Source organism: Aythya ferina, assembly GCF_964211825.1.
Source record: "Aythya ferina genome assembly, chromosome: 3".
Lineage (NCBI taxonomy): Eukaryota > Metazoa > Chordata > Aves > Anseriformes > Anatidae > Aythya > Aythya ferina.
The window spans coordinates 105,334,354-105,349,739 of NC_140298.1; the positions used below are offsets into that span (position 1 = coordinate 105,334,354).

Below are 15,386 nucleotides of genomic sequence, written 5' to 3' on the forward strand. Positions count from 1 at the left end.
GAGGAAATTAATTTTTCAGCCTTCCATCTACTAACACTGACACTTCTAATTCAAATTTCTGTACTGCTTTGTTGCGTTTAGGCAATTCCTCACTTGCCCAGTTTAGTATCAGGCATGGAAGGCTGTATTGAGTCACTGCTCATTTGAGTGTTAAAATTCAATTTACAGTTGCACAGATGTTCTGAGATCCTTTGAATTTAATGAGGATGACTCACACAGATGAGTAAAGAGGATGGACTTTGAGTCCTCTAATGCTTTCTGAGATCAATGCATTCCAGATGAAAATCATTCAGCTCAGTCCATGCTATCATCCTGCACTGCCCATTATCTTCTTTGTCCTCTTTGCTTGTCTTGCTGCTTAAAATAGGTGTATTTTGAAATGCACAGGTTTTAGTGACCATTACCTGACTTGCAATAATGACATGACATTTCCTACCTTATTTCTACATTCTCCTACTAATGACCTGTATTGGTCCTTCAGTCCTTGAGAAATGTTTTTTTTTTATTGTTTTTTTTTTTTTTTTTTTTTTTAATATGAAGTTATTCTTCACATGGAGATGGCAATGTAATATCCCTGTAATGTTACTTTGTTAGCAAAATTAGATTATTTTCAAATTTTTCTTTTCTTTTCTTTTCAAATTTAGCATTAATTTTTTTTTTTCTTTTTTCTTTTTACTTTTTTCTTTTTTATTTTTTTTCTATGAACAATTAAAATAACTTGTCTCAGGATAATTTTAAGGCCAAGAATTTTACAAGTGGTGAAGAAGAACCATGAATCTAACAAGAATTTTTAGAGTAGTAAAACTTAGTGCTACAAAGTTTTGGGAAAGAAAATTATCCTTAAGGGTATCATCCAAATTTCAGCTATCATGCTGTGAAAGAGATGTGGAGAGATTAGGATATGTTTTCATTATCCCATGTTAATCTAGTATTAATATCTAAATATCTAAATACCTAAATATCTAAATATCTGGTGCTTGTTATTGCCAGAGACAGGATCTTGGACTAGATAGACATTCATATTTGAAAAAGAATAGTAAATCCAATGCCCAATTTCACAATAGCCATTTCTGGGTACTGTAAACAGTCTTTGAGCACATCTTTCATTCCTCATCCCTCCCCATGGGGAAAATTTTGCATTTCTCTGGAGGTATGGAGTTACCTTGACAGCAAAGCTGCATAGCTGCACTGCCAGGAGAGGCAGGAAGATATACCTAAGGAAATTTACAGCAACCCCCAGGGCGAACTGAAGCATATAAGTAGGAAAGGGAAGAGCCAGAAGAGTAGGGCCAGATGGATCTCTTCTTCTGTCTCTTCTCTTCAGTCAAGAAATCTTATTTCAAACATAAGTGTGTGTGTGAGTAGAAGGGGAGAGGGCTCGTACTTTGTGACTGGATATAACCTTGGGAAACAGTTTTATTATAATCATAGTCTCAAAAAGCAGTTTATATTCCATTCCCATTTTGGCAGGGGTATCATTTATTCCCTAGAAGTATTTGTTGTCTGGCATATTTAAAGTGATATAAAGTGAGCTGAAATCAATCCAGACTAAGACCAAATAAGGCAATACCAATAACCTGAATAAGGATTATTCTATTTATTAAAGTCTTCTCAGAAAGGGAAGGGACACCTTCACTAGCATATGGATTAAGGTCCCCTTTTCCTAGCTACAGCTTTGCATTACCAGCACTTATTGCAGTGCCTTATTCTTGCCTGTTTCATTCTGGCTGGTGTCCAAGGTAGTCTAAAAATAAATTTTAGCTGGCTGTATTTCAGCCTCAGGTTGATGAAGGATTTATTGATATTCCAGCTTGTGCCACAACTTATTGTCACTGTGATGTGATATGCATCTGTGTGAGAGAGTGACAGAGAAAAAGAGAGAGAGAGGTGTGTGTTTTTTTTGCCATCTTACACATCCTGAGGTAACCTTGCTTCTTTTTCTTCTGTCTCAGAGTCCCTTATGACCTGGCTTTCTCATTATGGCTTCACTGCAAGCGAGTAGGTTAGAGAGTCATTTCTGCCACCCAGCTGAATTTGCACTCAGATTTTGAGAAGAATTCTGTGTCAAAAGAGTAAGACACCTTTGATGAGTGCAAGAATGTTCAGAATGTGCCCATAAAGGGTGTGGTAAGGTTTGATCATTTCAAGCCATTTTATAGTTGTACCCCAGACTGAACTGAGGAAAAATTGGCTCACCCATGGGTCAAAGCTGTTGTGAAAGATATTTGCATTGGTAGAAGGCTCTTTGGAAGGATCTGTTTGCTGTCCAGGAGCCCAGAATCCTCATTGCTCTCTGATGTGTCAGAGCACACACTTCCCAGCAGTGCTCCTCTTCTTCCCCATGTAGCAAGCAAGCAGAATAATGCACATCAGTATGCTCTGTGCTGCTTCTGTGAGCAACCTCTTATTCTCCATGAGATTCTTGCTGCTCTCATACCAAAGCACAGCCACTTGCTTGGCCAAAACAGGGTTTATATTCTACCTTCTGGGTGTATTAAACATATGCACTAGAATAATGAATGCTGAGTCTTCTTAAAATATTAATGTTAATTATGCTTGTCTTATAATGACCATGGGGTTAAACAGAAACCTGAGTTGTTGTGCTGTTTAGTTTGGGATGTCTTAGGATACAGAAACAAAATGACATCCATGAAATAAATAGTTATGCTATTCTGAGAAGGTTGGTAGGTTTTAACTGTAGTCCAAAAATTAGTTTGAGAATTTCATATACAGTCTGAGGGAAAATAAATGGCTGGTCTAAAAATGATTTTATTAATACTAATATATATACTATTAGGCTGCTACTCAAAAAAAAAATATATATATATATATATATTCTTTATTAAACAAGAGAAAATAAACTTTTTAATTTAATTTTTATTATTTTATTTTATTTTATTTTATTTTATTTTATTTTATTTTATTTTATTTTATTTTATCACAGTATTTTTATGGTGTAAGCAATCTCCTTTAATTCTCTCATTGGGACCAAATGTGATAGTGTTCTAAATTCAGGTTGTTGTTATATTCTCCTGTGTTTTCTTTTTTCCTAGGGCTTTGATAACATGAGTCATTCTTGGCTCATGCAGTCTGAGTATTTCAAGTCTGAAAGGCACTACCTGTCTCTTAAGAGTTCAAAAGAACAGAAGATTCACTCAGCACATTTCAGAGAGAACAGAGTTCACCTCAGCATTGGCACCAGTGGTTTATCATTTATCATTTATTATTTTGGTTCTGGATTTCACTGTTTTTGTGACAATTAATGTAAACATTTATTTATTTATTTATAGTGTTTACTATATAGGTGGTCTTCAATAGCTGCTCTTCAAAGAGTCTAGGTGCTTTATAACATTTCTCACTGAAGTACCAATGCTAGCAGCTTAATTCTGGGGCCCAGGCCCTGTCTGTACACTCATAGCATGTTTCCCAGCACAATTTTGGCCTGGGCCTACTAGTGTTCTTCCAAACAATTCCCATAGGCCAGCACAGGGTGGGGACAGTTTCCAGCAGGCTGTCTGGAGGCAGCTGCCCTCTTTGGAAGCATAGCGTGGGCATGTCTGGGCCACACTGCTGGGTTCAGAGCCAGAGAAAGGGTCTTGACACTGTTAAATTTAGCAGTCTAGATGTAGTGTCTGTAACTGAGGGTATGGAATCCACATGCCCCAATAATCCTAACCTCATAAAATCACTTGGGATGGTTCCAGGTGCAGCACATGCACAGTTTGCTTCATATTGAAAAAGTAATAATTGCATGAGATTAGATAAATTTGCCTCCTCTCCTTTATGTACCTGACCTACTAGCCTATGAGGGAAGGTTATCTCTTGGCTGCTCTCTGTCTGTCCCCATGACTACAGTATTTGAATTTCAGCAGTGTGCGCTTAGTACCTTGCAGAGATGCTAGCTGGGGTCCTGGAAAGAGGAGAGCTGCATCAGCAGGGCATGGTGCCCAGGCTGATTAGTTCTGCCATGTTGCTGCAGCTATGCCGCTTCCTGTTCCACAATGAGGAGGACATTTAGAGACATCTGAGATACCGTTGCATTGCATAGACATAAGGACAAACAGGCTGCTCCTCAAAAATGCAAATCTGCACAGCATGGAAAACTAAGTTATACATATCTTAGTTTTACATTTACACACATTGTGCTTATGTTTTGGGGTACAAAGGGAGTGTCAGAAATGGCTGTTGCACACAGTGCCACTTGCCTAAATCACTGAAATTCACTTCAAAGCAATATATTTTTATCTACAATAAGCTGGCTATTTGCTTTATCTGTCAGAGTTTCTCACACTACACAATAATAAGACGCTTGTTAGTGTTCACCTTCTCACCTGTATTACAGGTCCTAACAAAACAAGGGCTTTAGACTCTATTTCCAAAGAAGGCATCTTATTCTGCAGTCCATTAAGGTGCCCATAATGTCCTGATGCTACAATTCCAGTTGAAATTTGTCTCCCTGACAACATTGACCCATTAAGCCAGGAGGTAAGAACCAGTCTATCTGTCCTAGCAGCAGATGAAGGCAGCTGTTTATGACAATTTAGTGTGTCAGTTTGTTGCAGCTGTGTTAGAGATGATGGTTCTTTAATCCCAGCTCCTGGCCGTGCTGTGGGATCATTCCTTGTAATACCGAGTCCTGTGCTTTCTGGCTTGGTCCTTTCAGTAGCTTTTAATTGTACCTTATCTGGTTTTGGTTATTTAAGATGATGAGCGGGTCATTTTTATGGTCATTTTAATTGTGGTTTGAAAGGTTTCTGTAGAATTTGACAGCTTGTTTCTGCCCTCTTTATTTAGAATTCAGATACAAAACAAATTCTCAGTCATTTATCACACGTAAGGGGACTGAAACCATCTGCAGCGGATGTGGAGGAAGAAGGGGAAGAAGAAGGAGGGCATCAGATGCTGATATTGTAGAAAATTCCTTTGCTGGCAGTAGGTCCATGCTAGAAGAATTTCTGGTTCTCTAGACACTTATTCTCACCTTCACAGGATATTTCTTGCCAAACCAGATGCTATTCTAATTATAGAAGATTTTTACTGTATTTTTTTCCCCACCAAAAATGATTACTAGATGTATTTCTTAGGAAAAATTAGCAACCTTATTTCAACTTTTGCCTTCCTAAACTATGCTAATTTTTCTTTCTTTCCAGTCCATTTTTAGCCACAGGTTTAGCCTGTCTGTATGCTTCCAAATCATGCCCATTCTCATGAATCCTTCAGATTCTAACAGACTCAGCCCAGTGTGAGTGCTCCACCTGCATGCTTGAGGAAACTTTTGACTTGCCCAACTTTCCCAAAGCTATGTAGTATTTCAGTGGCTGAACTGGGGACAGAAGAGGTTGCTCTCCCTTTTGTTCTGAACCTGTCTTGCTTTTCTCCTTTTCTATTTTCTAAAATAAACTCAGAACCATAAGACCATGCAGTGACTCAGATTTATGATATATGATGAGTTCCATTTAACTCAGGTAGCTGAGCACAGCTGGAGCAATGCAATGGGACTGGACATGTTTGTAAGTGTTCTCAGAAGGAGAATTGTTTTAAAAATGAAGGAAGAGGCTATATTATATTGCATATGGCTTGTCAGGATTCATTTTTAGAGTATCTGTCAAAAGCTCCACATTATTTCATAGAAACCAGGGAAATAGTAAGAGTGGGAGAGGAAGGGGAGTAAAAAGAAATCAAATTGGCTATTCCACACAGTATTGCAGATCCAGCATAAAGTTATATTGTTGTCTCACGGCCTGAGACTTCGGATAATTCCATTAACCTCCAAACTGTTTTGTCTCTGGAATTTTCATTTGAGATAACCTGCACTGAGATTTTACAGTTCACTGATTATTAGAAGTCAAAGCTGTTACGGTATTATATTTGAGTGAGATAACTTGATTTGCAGCATATGTGAGGTGTACCCCCAAAGGACCATCCTGATGCTAGTAGCAAGATTAAGGTACTAAGGGCTAGTGAAGCTTTTATTAAAGGAACAATGTTGGAAAAAGATCCATAATTTTGCTGTATGTAGGCAAAATTCAGCTATTAAAAAAAAAAAATTAAAAAAAATCTAAAACAACAGAGAGAGTAAAATTCTCATTTTAATTAAAATAAAGTAAATCTAAACCAGCTTCAGCACACAAATAAACTGTCTGATTTTACATTTCTATTAACTGATATGAGAATTGGCTTAGCATATGAGTTTACTTCAACATTTGAACTAAGTTTACACTTTGCTGTTGTTTGTCTTTTTTTTTGAGGACAAGAATGTACTTTCTTGTGAATCACTGGCCATGAGACCTCACTCCTTAGAGACATCTGCCCATAGAGATTTCACTTTACTGTTGCAACGACTAAGTGAGAAACAGGAACCCCAAGGTGAGCACATTGAACATGTGTTTCCCCCAGGGAAATCATCAGAATGTAATCACCAGAATGGCTAAAATCATCTGCTCAACAGAAAAATATTTTTCTTAAAAATCTTTTCCCATTCTCTCACACATATTTTTTTCCTGTTGTAGTTAGAGGGCACTGTTTTACTTCAAAGCTTTTAGGCTGCTAGTAGATTACGTTATAAAGGTAATGTGACTATGCTGCACAGTAGAATGGGATTGATTGGCATGAAACATAAACCTATCAAAAGAGAAAATCAAGCAGGATGATAGCTCTGCTGTAAGGGCAGATTTATCTTTCTTTGCAGCCTTGGCAGTCCCACTGCATGGGATTAAAAAGCTAAAATCCTGTTGTGATCATTGCAATGATCTTGAGTCAGTGTGAAAATTTTGCATTAGAAGTTATTTTGAATAACAGCTGAATTTTTGAAAACACATAACTTTCATTCATTCTCTTTGAAAATGTTGGAGATTTTCATAAAAAGTGATATTTGTTTCTTTTCCCTGTGCCCAATAAATTCCCTCCAGTGTTTCCCAGACATCACTATCAGCATTGCTACGTATTTTGTACATGATTGTTAAATCTCTTTATTTACTTTTCACACTACTGTAGTAACAATGATTTTACACTCTCCTCTTGATTTATGCCCCACAATGAAATAGGAACTGTACTTTTGTCCTTAAAAAACATTCCCTGTGGCTTCTACCTTTCATTGATAAGCTCTAGGATTTTAATTTTTTTTAGTATGTCTTTCAGGTTGAGGTGTCTTTTTCTCTTTTACCCATTTTGTACAGGTACCCTACCTACAGACTCTAGGGTAGACGTACTGTTTTTCTTCAGCATATTAGGATGTTCTACAGCAATTGAACCAAGTTCTGTATATATGGATTGCTTAAGCTCCTTTCAAGCTTTCAGAAATGCTATAAAATGATTAACGTCCGTTAATAGCTTGCCTAAAACTGAAATGGCAACACTGAGCCACCATTCAAGACCAAAGTTGTGGCTATCCACCTAGCCCTGTTGTAATGCGAAAATGTGCCATGCCCCTGAATGAAATTCAGAATCAAAAGTCTGAATCAAAAATCTTTAGAGAAATTTCTTTCCAATCTGGCCAATCTTCTGCATAACTCCCAATATCTCTTCCAGAGGGATAAAAGTGGGGGCCTAGAATCAAACCAGCCAAAGACAGGGTATGCATATGGGAGTGTGTGCTCCAGATGCGTACACTCCACTGGAGATTCCTGATATCCTTCTCCTATTTAATAATTAATTTATTAATGTGGGCAGTAGACATTCTCCTTGTATGAAGATGTAGCGGGGACATTGGGGCAGGGGAAAAGCAGTTTAAATTACAGATCATAGAATCCTGAAAGAAAAAAAAAAAAAAAAAAAAAAAAAGTAGCTTAGCAAATAGCTACTATTGTTCCATTGTTCTTAAGCAATAGTATTGAGATGTTAAAGAATAATGTTTTGTTTCTCCCCATATTTCCTCAGCCTGAGTCCAGCTCAGGGCAGGAGGTTAGACTTCAACCTCTAGATTGAAAATAACAATTTCACATCAACAACTTAATATTTCCCAAAAGATTTTTTACTAAATAATTTTTAAACAATATTTTTTTTTCCTTATGTGCCTATTATTTTAAAATATTCTGTATATATTTAGAATCACAGAATCATAGAATATCCTGAGTTGGATGGGACCCATAAGGATCATTGAGTCCAACTCCTGGCACCACACAGGTCTACCCAAAATTTTAGACCATGTGACTAAGTACACAGTCCAAATGCTTCTTAAATTCAGACGGTCTTCATGTAGCGACTACCTTAGTCTCCTTTACTGCTAAGATCATCAGGAAGACATGCTGGTAATCCATTGTGGTGGCAGAGATGGAGGTAACTGAGTAGTAAAATAATTTAACTTAGCAGTAAAATACTGACTAGTATCTAGGCGGGCATAATGTACAGTAATGAAATGTGTAATGAATTGCAAAATGTGCGTCAAGTATTTTGTACTTTAACCCCATACTGGGACAAAACTTAAGATCTTTTGAAAGTATACCTATGTAGACCTAGTTACTAACATGCAAAGCACAATGTAATTTGATTGGTTATGGCAATGAGATAGGAAATGCTGGATTTTGGATTGACGTCATGCCTCTTATTTCATGCTTGCTCTATTTCAAAATTGAAAAAAATCTTGAAGTTAAGGAAAGGGAAAACAATAGATTTTTGAAAAAAAAAAAAAAAGGAGACAAAAAGTCATACTTTATCATCCTTCAGCAACTCTGAGATATAGCAAGGAAAATCAAACAGATGGGTCTAGTGAATACAGAAAAGAGTGGTTCGGGAGCTGTAGGTGGGGTTTCACTTGAATTTGTCAAATATCAATTTTTGACTTTTCAGAGTCTCATTTTTAAAGCCAAAGATCTCATCTGCTTCTTAACCACAGCAAGATTTTGACTATTTCAATTGCCTTCTGAACCTAAATGAAAGCTTGAGTTTGAGATAAGTCCTAGAAATAAACAATGGATAACAGTTCGGAGCAGTTTTTCTAAACTGTTCTGGCATCTGTATATTTGTTAGATGTCATTAGGAACCTAGTTAGATGAGAGATATACTATTCCCCTGCAGCATCTGCTATCCGCTTTAATAAATCTGTGGTTAGATATGACCAATGTGTCAGAGTCTCAGCTGGTGTATGTACAATGATGTATATGCATGAACAATGATGAAACTGAAATATTTTATACCAACTGAGAATCTGAACATAACATTGTGTGGCTTTATATATCTCTGCATATCTTGCTTTAGGTTTGGTCATTTACAAAAAAGTACACCCTGCTGAAGTTCCACAAAACTTACTGCCTTTGCTATTTCTGCCTATACATATCTTCATTTTATTTTAATTATTATACCTGTAATGTATTTTGCATGTACACTTTGGTCTAAGAATTTCCCAAAATAATGGAAGAAAGCAATTTTAAAACCACATGTTCCTACAGCCCACTCTTGATAACAATGTAGAAGAAGACAGATAGAAATGTCAAGAAAGAAATGCTGAAGGCCAAGGACAATGCTCAAAACTCTAACTTTTGCCATGTAGCTATATGCCCTCAATCATTATTGTGTAGGAAAACATATCTCCATTTAAAAACAACTTGGTTGGGGTCCTCCTTTCTGTGGTTAGAATAGATTCTTCTATATTGCCCTTTTCTATGTCCTCACCCCTGGAAGCAATTCAAAGTTGTGCTGACCTGTTTTCCATCTCGACAGATTTGTTAAAACTGACCTTTCCTTTCCTTTCTATTATTCTTCAGAATTCTTTGTAGCTTTTTTTTTTTTTTTTTCCTTTCTTTCTTCCTTTCTTCCTTTCTTTCCTTTTTTTTCCCTTTTTTGCCTGATCTCAATCCTGACTGTATGAATGGCTACTCAGACCACTCAAAGAAAGGCAGTCAATCACATGTTTAAATAATACACCTGCTTCTTCTAGAGAAGTACCTGGGACCAGTAAGATAGCCTTGGGAACAGTTACAGTTCTACAGCTGTGATTACTCCGTGTTACAATACATGCAACAATTTTCCTGTGCTGGTAAGAGACATTATCAAGAACAGGTCCTGAATTATGCATGTGAGCTGGGTTTTGGGAAGCACTGCTGGTAGAATCTTTGCCCTCTGAAAATACCAGTCACAAAAGCCTTAGATTTTTCCTTGACTTTTAAATTATACCTACTGAAACAGATGCTATATATGCAATATTGTAATACAATTCTTTCTTAGTAGCAGAGACAGTCTTCTCTAGTGATCTCTAGTCAATATATCTAATAAGTAGTTGAGGGCAGCTCTGTTTAAAATTAAGAGGCAATGCATTTTTCATGGAACATTCAAGCCTCTCCAACACTCCAACACTGCTGAGTTTTTTTTTTTTTTTATAGGGAATCGCTGTTGAATGAGTACTTACAGGTTTTACAGTAACTGCAGAGCAATAGAGGTGCAGAATATTTTAGTGTTTTACTTCAGAAGTTGATATACTGAGCTGTTACTAATGTTGTATAAGAAGTTAACAAATGTTTTTGTACCTGGTTATACAGTTCTTAATTCTCTTGCTCTTTCTGAGTTCTGCTGTAAATTCTGATTTCATTTTCTCATTCAGGATGTAACTTTGCAATAATCTGATCCCTCTGATATGATATAGTGGAGCACGTCAATACCTGATTAGCTTAGGTATGTAAGGAACTCATTAAAATACATGGAATACTCACCTGTTTAAACTGAAAAGGAAAATCTAGTTAACCAGCTTGGGAGGTGGACCATCTGCCACAACTGGGAGGGTATCACCAATAATGTCCAAGGATTAAAAAATATGATGTACAAAGAAGTGGCAAAATGTCTACTCAGAAGAAGTTGTAAGAGAGACTTTAAAAATGGCTGCTACAAAGAATAAGACAATAAACTGTTCTGCATTCCTATATTGGTTATGTTATGGATTAAAGTTGCAGAAAGACTTATGTCAAGCTAAGGAAAAAGCTTAGGAAAGCTTTCTATATAGGGTATAGTGATGCAGTGGAATTGTCAGCAGACTGTGGAATTTTAATTAAAGGAGTTTTTTGAGAAATGGGTTAAAGAAATATCATGTGTCAGTGGCAGAGTCATGAATGATGCTGCCCTGGGACAGCAGCATAGTTTAAGTAACCTCAGATCTCCTTAGGTCCTGTTGTGTATATTTTTCTATGTGACAGATTAGAGAAGCAGACTTTAGATACCTGCATTCTGTAATTCATCTGCCTTTGTTCTCCCTCTTTAAAGGAGAATGTAAGCATTTGTCCAACCACTAAGGCATTCTGTGAGGGTAAATGCAATACAGATTGTTAACCAGTCGGATGCAGTGTCACTAAGTAGAGAACTGGAAACAACAGATAGCACAGGCTGAAAAACAGTAGATTTGGCCAGAGTGCTTGGACTGGAACTCTGTTATCGGCATCCCTGGGCCTGCCAAGCTTTCAGTGGCAGCAGAATTTAAATACTCATTTCATTGACTGCTGACTCAGTTCTATGTGAATTGAACAGGCAGTTTCTAGACCAAGAAACAAAATGTAAAAGGTCCCCATCCTGCTATTACTTACGCATGAAGCTTAATCTACTAGAGTAAAACTATTACATGTAGCTATTCTGATGGATAAAGACAATGATGAATTTAACTGTTTGCAGTCCAGAAGCCTCTACAAGTAGTATCCAAAGCATCCGGCAATTAAGTGGTAGTTTTTGATCCTCAAAACTGGCTTATTTATCTTTCCAATAAAATAAATAATAAAAAAATGTATACTATGCCTGCTGATAGACTTCTGGTGTATATTACAGCACCTTCACAGATCCAGCAAGGCTAGAAATAGCTTTATATCATGATGTCTATTAAAGCTCCATATTCTTGTATGTTTTGGTACTTGGCATGTAAAACCAAGACACCTCTTCCTTAACTATCGATATTAACTTGTCTGTTAAAATACCTGTAGATGATAAACTGTGTAGACTTTGTGTTGTTTGATAATGGGCTAATTTGGTCAGCCAAGAAAAATACCATTTGAATACATCTATTTGCATTAAAGAGATGAACTGTAGAATTTATTTGTCCTTTGTGAGACATCTGAAAGTTAGATAGCTATGTTTGAATGAGTCACTCATAGGCAAGGGAGAAAAATGAGGGAGGTCAATGAACTGTTCAGCTAATTCTAAGACAGGTCAAGTGAAATCTCCTGTCTTATTAAAAAGATCATATTGGATTTTCAAGCAAGTACAAAAGTACAAACACAGAATTTTGTATCTGTTTTGCAAGCTATAATCAACTGAGTTAAAAAAAAAAAAAAAAAAAAAAAGTATATTTTTGCCAGATTTTAACTTTGTCCTTTGAAAATTTTGAAGAAGGGAATGTCCTGTGAATATATTTGTGTATGAGTTTCCACTGTGTTTCTGACTGAGCTGACCTCTCTGCAGTGTTTGAATATAGAAGTTAACATGGACATTTCTGAAAATGCACATCAGGTATGTAAGTGTGCACATCTGGCAGTTGTATATAGAAGTGAGATGAGCTTTTGTGTAAGAAGTTGCACATGAATGTTTTTGAACTTAGACATTTAAGGTTAATGACTGTGGAAGATTTTGCACACAGATGGTTTGAAATAAAAATCCCAGGTAATTGTTAATGGGCAGATTTAAGGACAAGTCCATTTTTGTCCCAGTGTCTACTGAATGTTGTTAGTGTATGAAGGATTTGAAACAAGAGACTTTGGCTTAAATAAGGGCTTGTCTGGAAAATATCAACTACCTTTCTGCTTTCTGATTCTGAAAGTCCTAAATGTTATTCTTCCTTCCCTTCCTGGCACATCACATTATACTGCCTATAGGTTGTAATCTTGCAAGTTCCAATTTCAGGCAGTGATTAGAATTTATGAATGCTGAAGAAAGAGAATTTCTAAATTGAAAGGTTTTTGGGCTACCGTTTTGTTATAGACCGTATGGGACTTTGATTTATTTTATTTATTTTTTTTTTTAATGAAATAAAACAAAGTACTCTCACAACATTTTACAGAACAGAACAGTGAAAACCAAGCTGGCTACTTCAAGCAAGGCTGAAGAAATAAGGATACACACTTTCAAATTGAGTTTCATAAATTTGTAATATGGAGGATATCAACAAAGTTGACCTCTGGATCTCAATTTTATGCTTTGCTTAACATTTACAGTGCACTGACACTTAATCTATAATGTAATTTATTATTTCTGTACAATAAATATCTGTTATATTTTGTAGCCTGGTTTGCTAGATGAAGTGAAAAAGAATTGCTGATTTTTGATATTTTTGAAAAATTAGGCTAGTCACTAAGTGAATAAATATAATCTAAATGAGTGACCAAATTAGAGAACCCATTTTAGAAATTTAGTGCACACCATATTTACTGCTCTTGGCTTTTCAGATTATCTGCATTAGGTACTGAAGTCTGGAGTTCTTATGTGAGAAATTCAATCCTATACTTAAAGCATTTTAATTATGGAATTTATTATAGGCACACGTTGTAACTAAGTATATAATTTTAAAGTCATTACAGTATATAATTACAATATAGTTAGTGTATCCGAGTCTAAAAATGCACATTCTAGGTATGAGATTGATATTAAGTAATTACACAGGAAATTAATGTACAGTCTATATTAATTAGTGATATTTACTTGTATAAAACATGAAGTAGTTTCATTAAATTGTAATTTCAGTATAAAACTATAATATTTGTACCTGAATTATCAGGTACATAAAAATTATAATTTTTAATAATAAGTAGTTTGAATCTATTCTACTTTGGTCATGCTCATTGTGCCACAGACATAGTGTTCAGCATCTCTATCCTTTTTCTTTCTTCTCTCCAGTGTAATCACTTCAGTCTGAGTCCACTGGCTAGTCCAGTTTTATCATCTTTTAAAGGATTTCAACAACTATGTACAAAATCCCATCTATAGTTCTTCTAATTGAATTTCAGTTCTTTTCTACTACCAGAAATGTTGAAGGTTCTTTTGCTCCTTCTTAAGGAATAAAGCTGTAGGCACTGTCTATACTAACATGTATTTCCTAATAATACAAAGAGCATTTGCTGCCACAGTAATCCTTTCCTGCCAATGCCAATGTCAAATGCCTCTAGAATGGGATATAGTTAACATACAACAATTTCTAGTTGCTCAACCTTCACCTAGTTAGTGTATTACTGGGTTTTGAACCCAGCTTCACATTTTTATTTATTTTTTTTACCCTTTGTTTAGGGATCTCTGAATCAAATGGAAGTTTCATACAAAAAATATGACAGCAGATATGCTGCGAATGCAGTGCAGTCTCCATGTATGTCATAAGGATGCAGTATTGGTTGTGAGGTCTGCAGAAAAGGCATGATTCCAGGCTCCAGCACATCATTTAGGTCTAGTGAGGGGAGAACATCAAGAACTTCATCCAAATATACAGTGGTCATTTGCCTCAGTAAGTCAGATGTCCAGAAATCTCAGAAAAAAATATGCTGCACCTACGGTTAAGTGATGGAAGAGTTTAAAATCTCCTTATCATTCCTGACTTTCCCCTTCTTGATAAATGTCTGGCAGATGCTTACCCTACAAATAACAATATTTGCAAAGTGAACTACTGTTTCTGCTGTGCTTAGTTATAATTATGCATCTGTGTAACTGTATTCCAGAATTTCAGCTGTCATCTGAAAAATATTGATATTCACGTTTTTGTGGTTAGGCATAAGGTTCAAAATATGAAGTGAATGTTACCCACCTCATGACAGCTGCTAACAACTTTTGACAATTTCAAGAAGTAGTATGAGGGGAAGAAGAATAGTTTCATATGATATTAACTGTTAAGACCAATAATATCTAAAATGGTAACATGGACAATGGTCATTTCATACCTCATTGTAAGGGAGGTATAAGGGAGGGGAATTCTGATTGCTACAAAGGGTGGTTGGATTGAGAATAAAAAAAGTTTAATCTTTCTTTCTTCCCCCATTTTTTAAACCATGCCTGTTCCTGAGTAGTAAACAGGGCCAGGTGTAGCAGAAATAGAGTCAATGAAATAATACCCTTTGATTTCAACCAACTGATGCCCAAAAGAGAGAGGGAATACATTTTCTCTCTAGAAGCAATAGTCTCATCTGCTTTTAGTACCAAAATTTCTTATATCCCCATTTTGTGGGGAAAACACCAACCAACCAAACAACAACCACCACCACCACCAACAACAAAGAAAACACACCAAAAATCTTCCTTTCCTTGTTCATTAGTTTTCTAAATGTCTCTGCATGCTTTTGTTTAAAAATATTCAGCTTCCACAAAAAAATTGGGGTAAAACCCAACAGTAACTTAAAAATCAATGACATAGGAATACCCTGTTGACTGTAGTAGACAAGCCCAGGGGAAGGGCATGGATCCAGCATTACTGCTGCAACCTTATTGCAAAGCCCTGGCACATCTCT

General features: G+C 36.2%; 1 long non-coding RNA gene across 1 annotated transcript in view; it reads left to right on the top strand.

Moving 5' to 3' along the window:
* The first annotated feature begins 5,294 nt into the window (after positions 1-5,294).
* The window catches only part of LOC311434815, a 49,303-nt gene continuing 39,211 nt past the window's right edge, over positions 5,295-15,386 (top strand). The window contains exons 1-2 of the long non-coding RNA XR_014691745.1: positions 5,295-5,510; positions 6,249-6,366. This is a non-coding gene — a long non-coding RNA (uncharacterized lncRNA). The remainder of the gene's footprint in view (positions 5,511-6,248; positions 6,367-15,386) is intronic.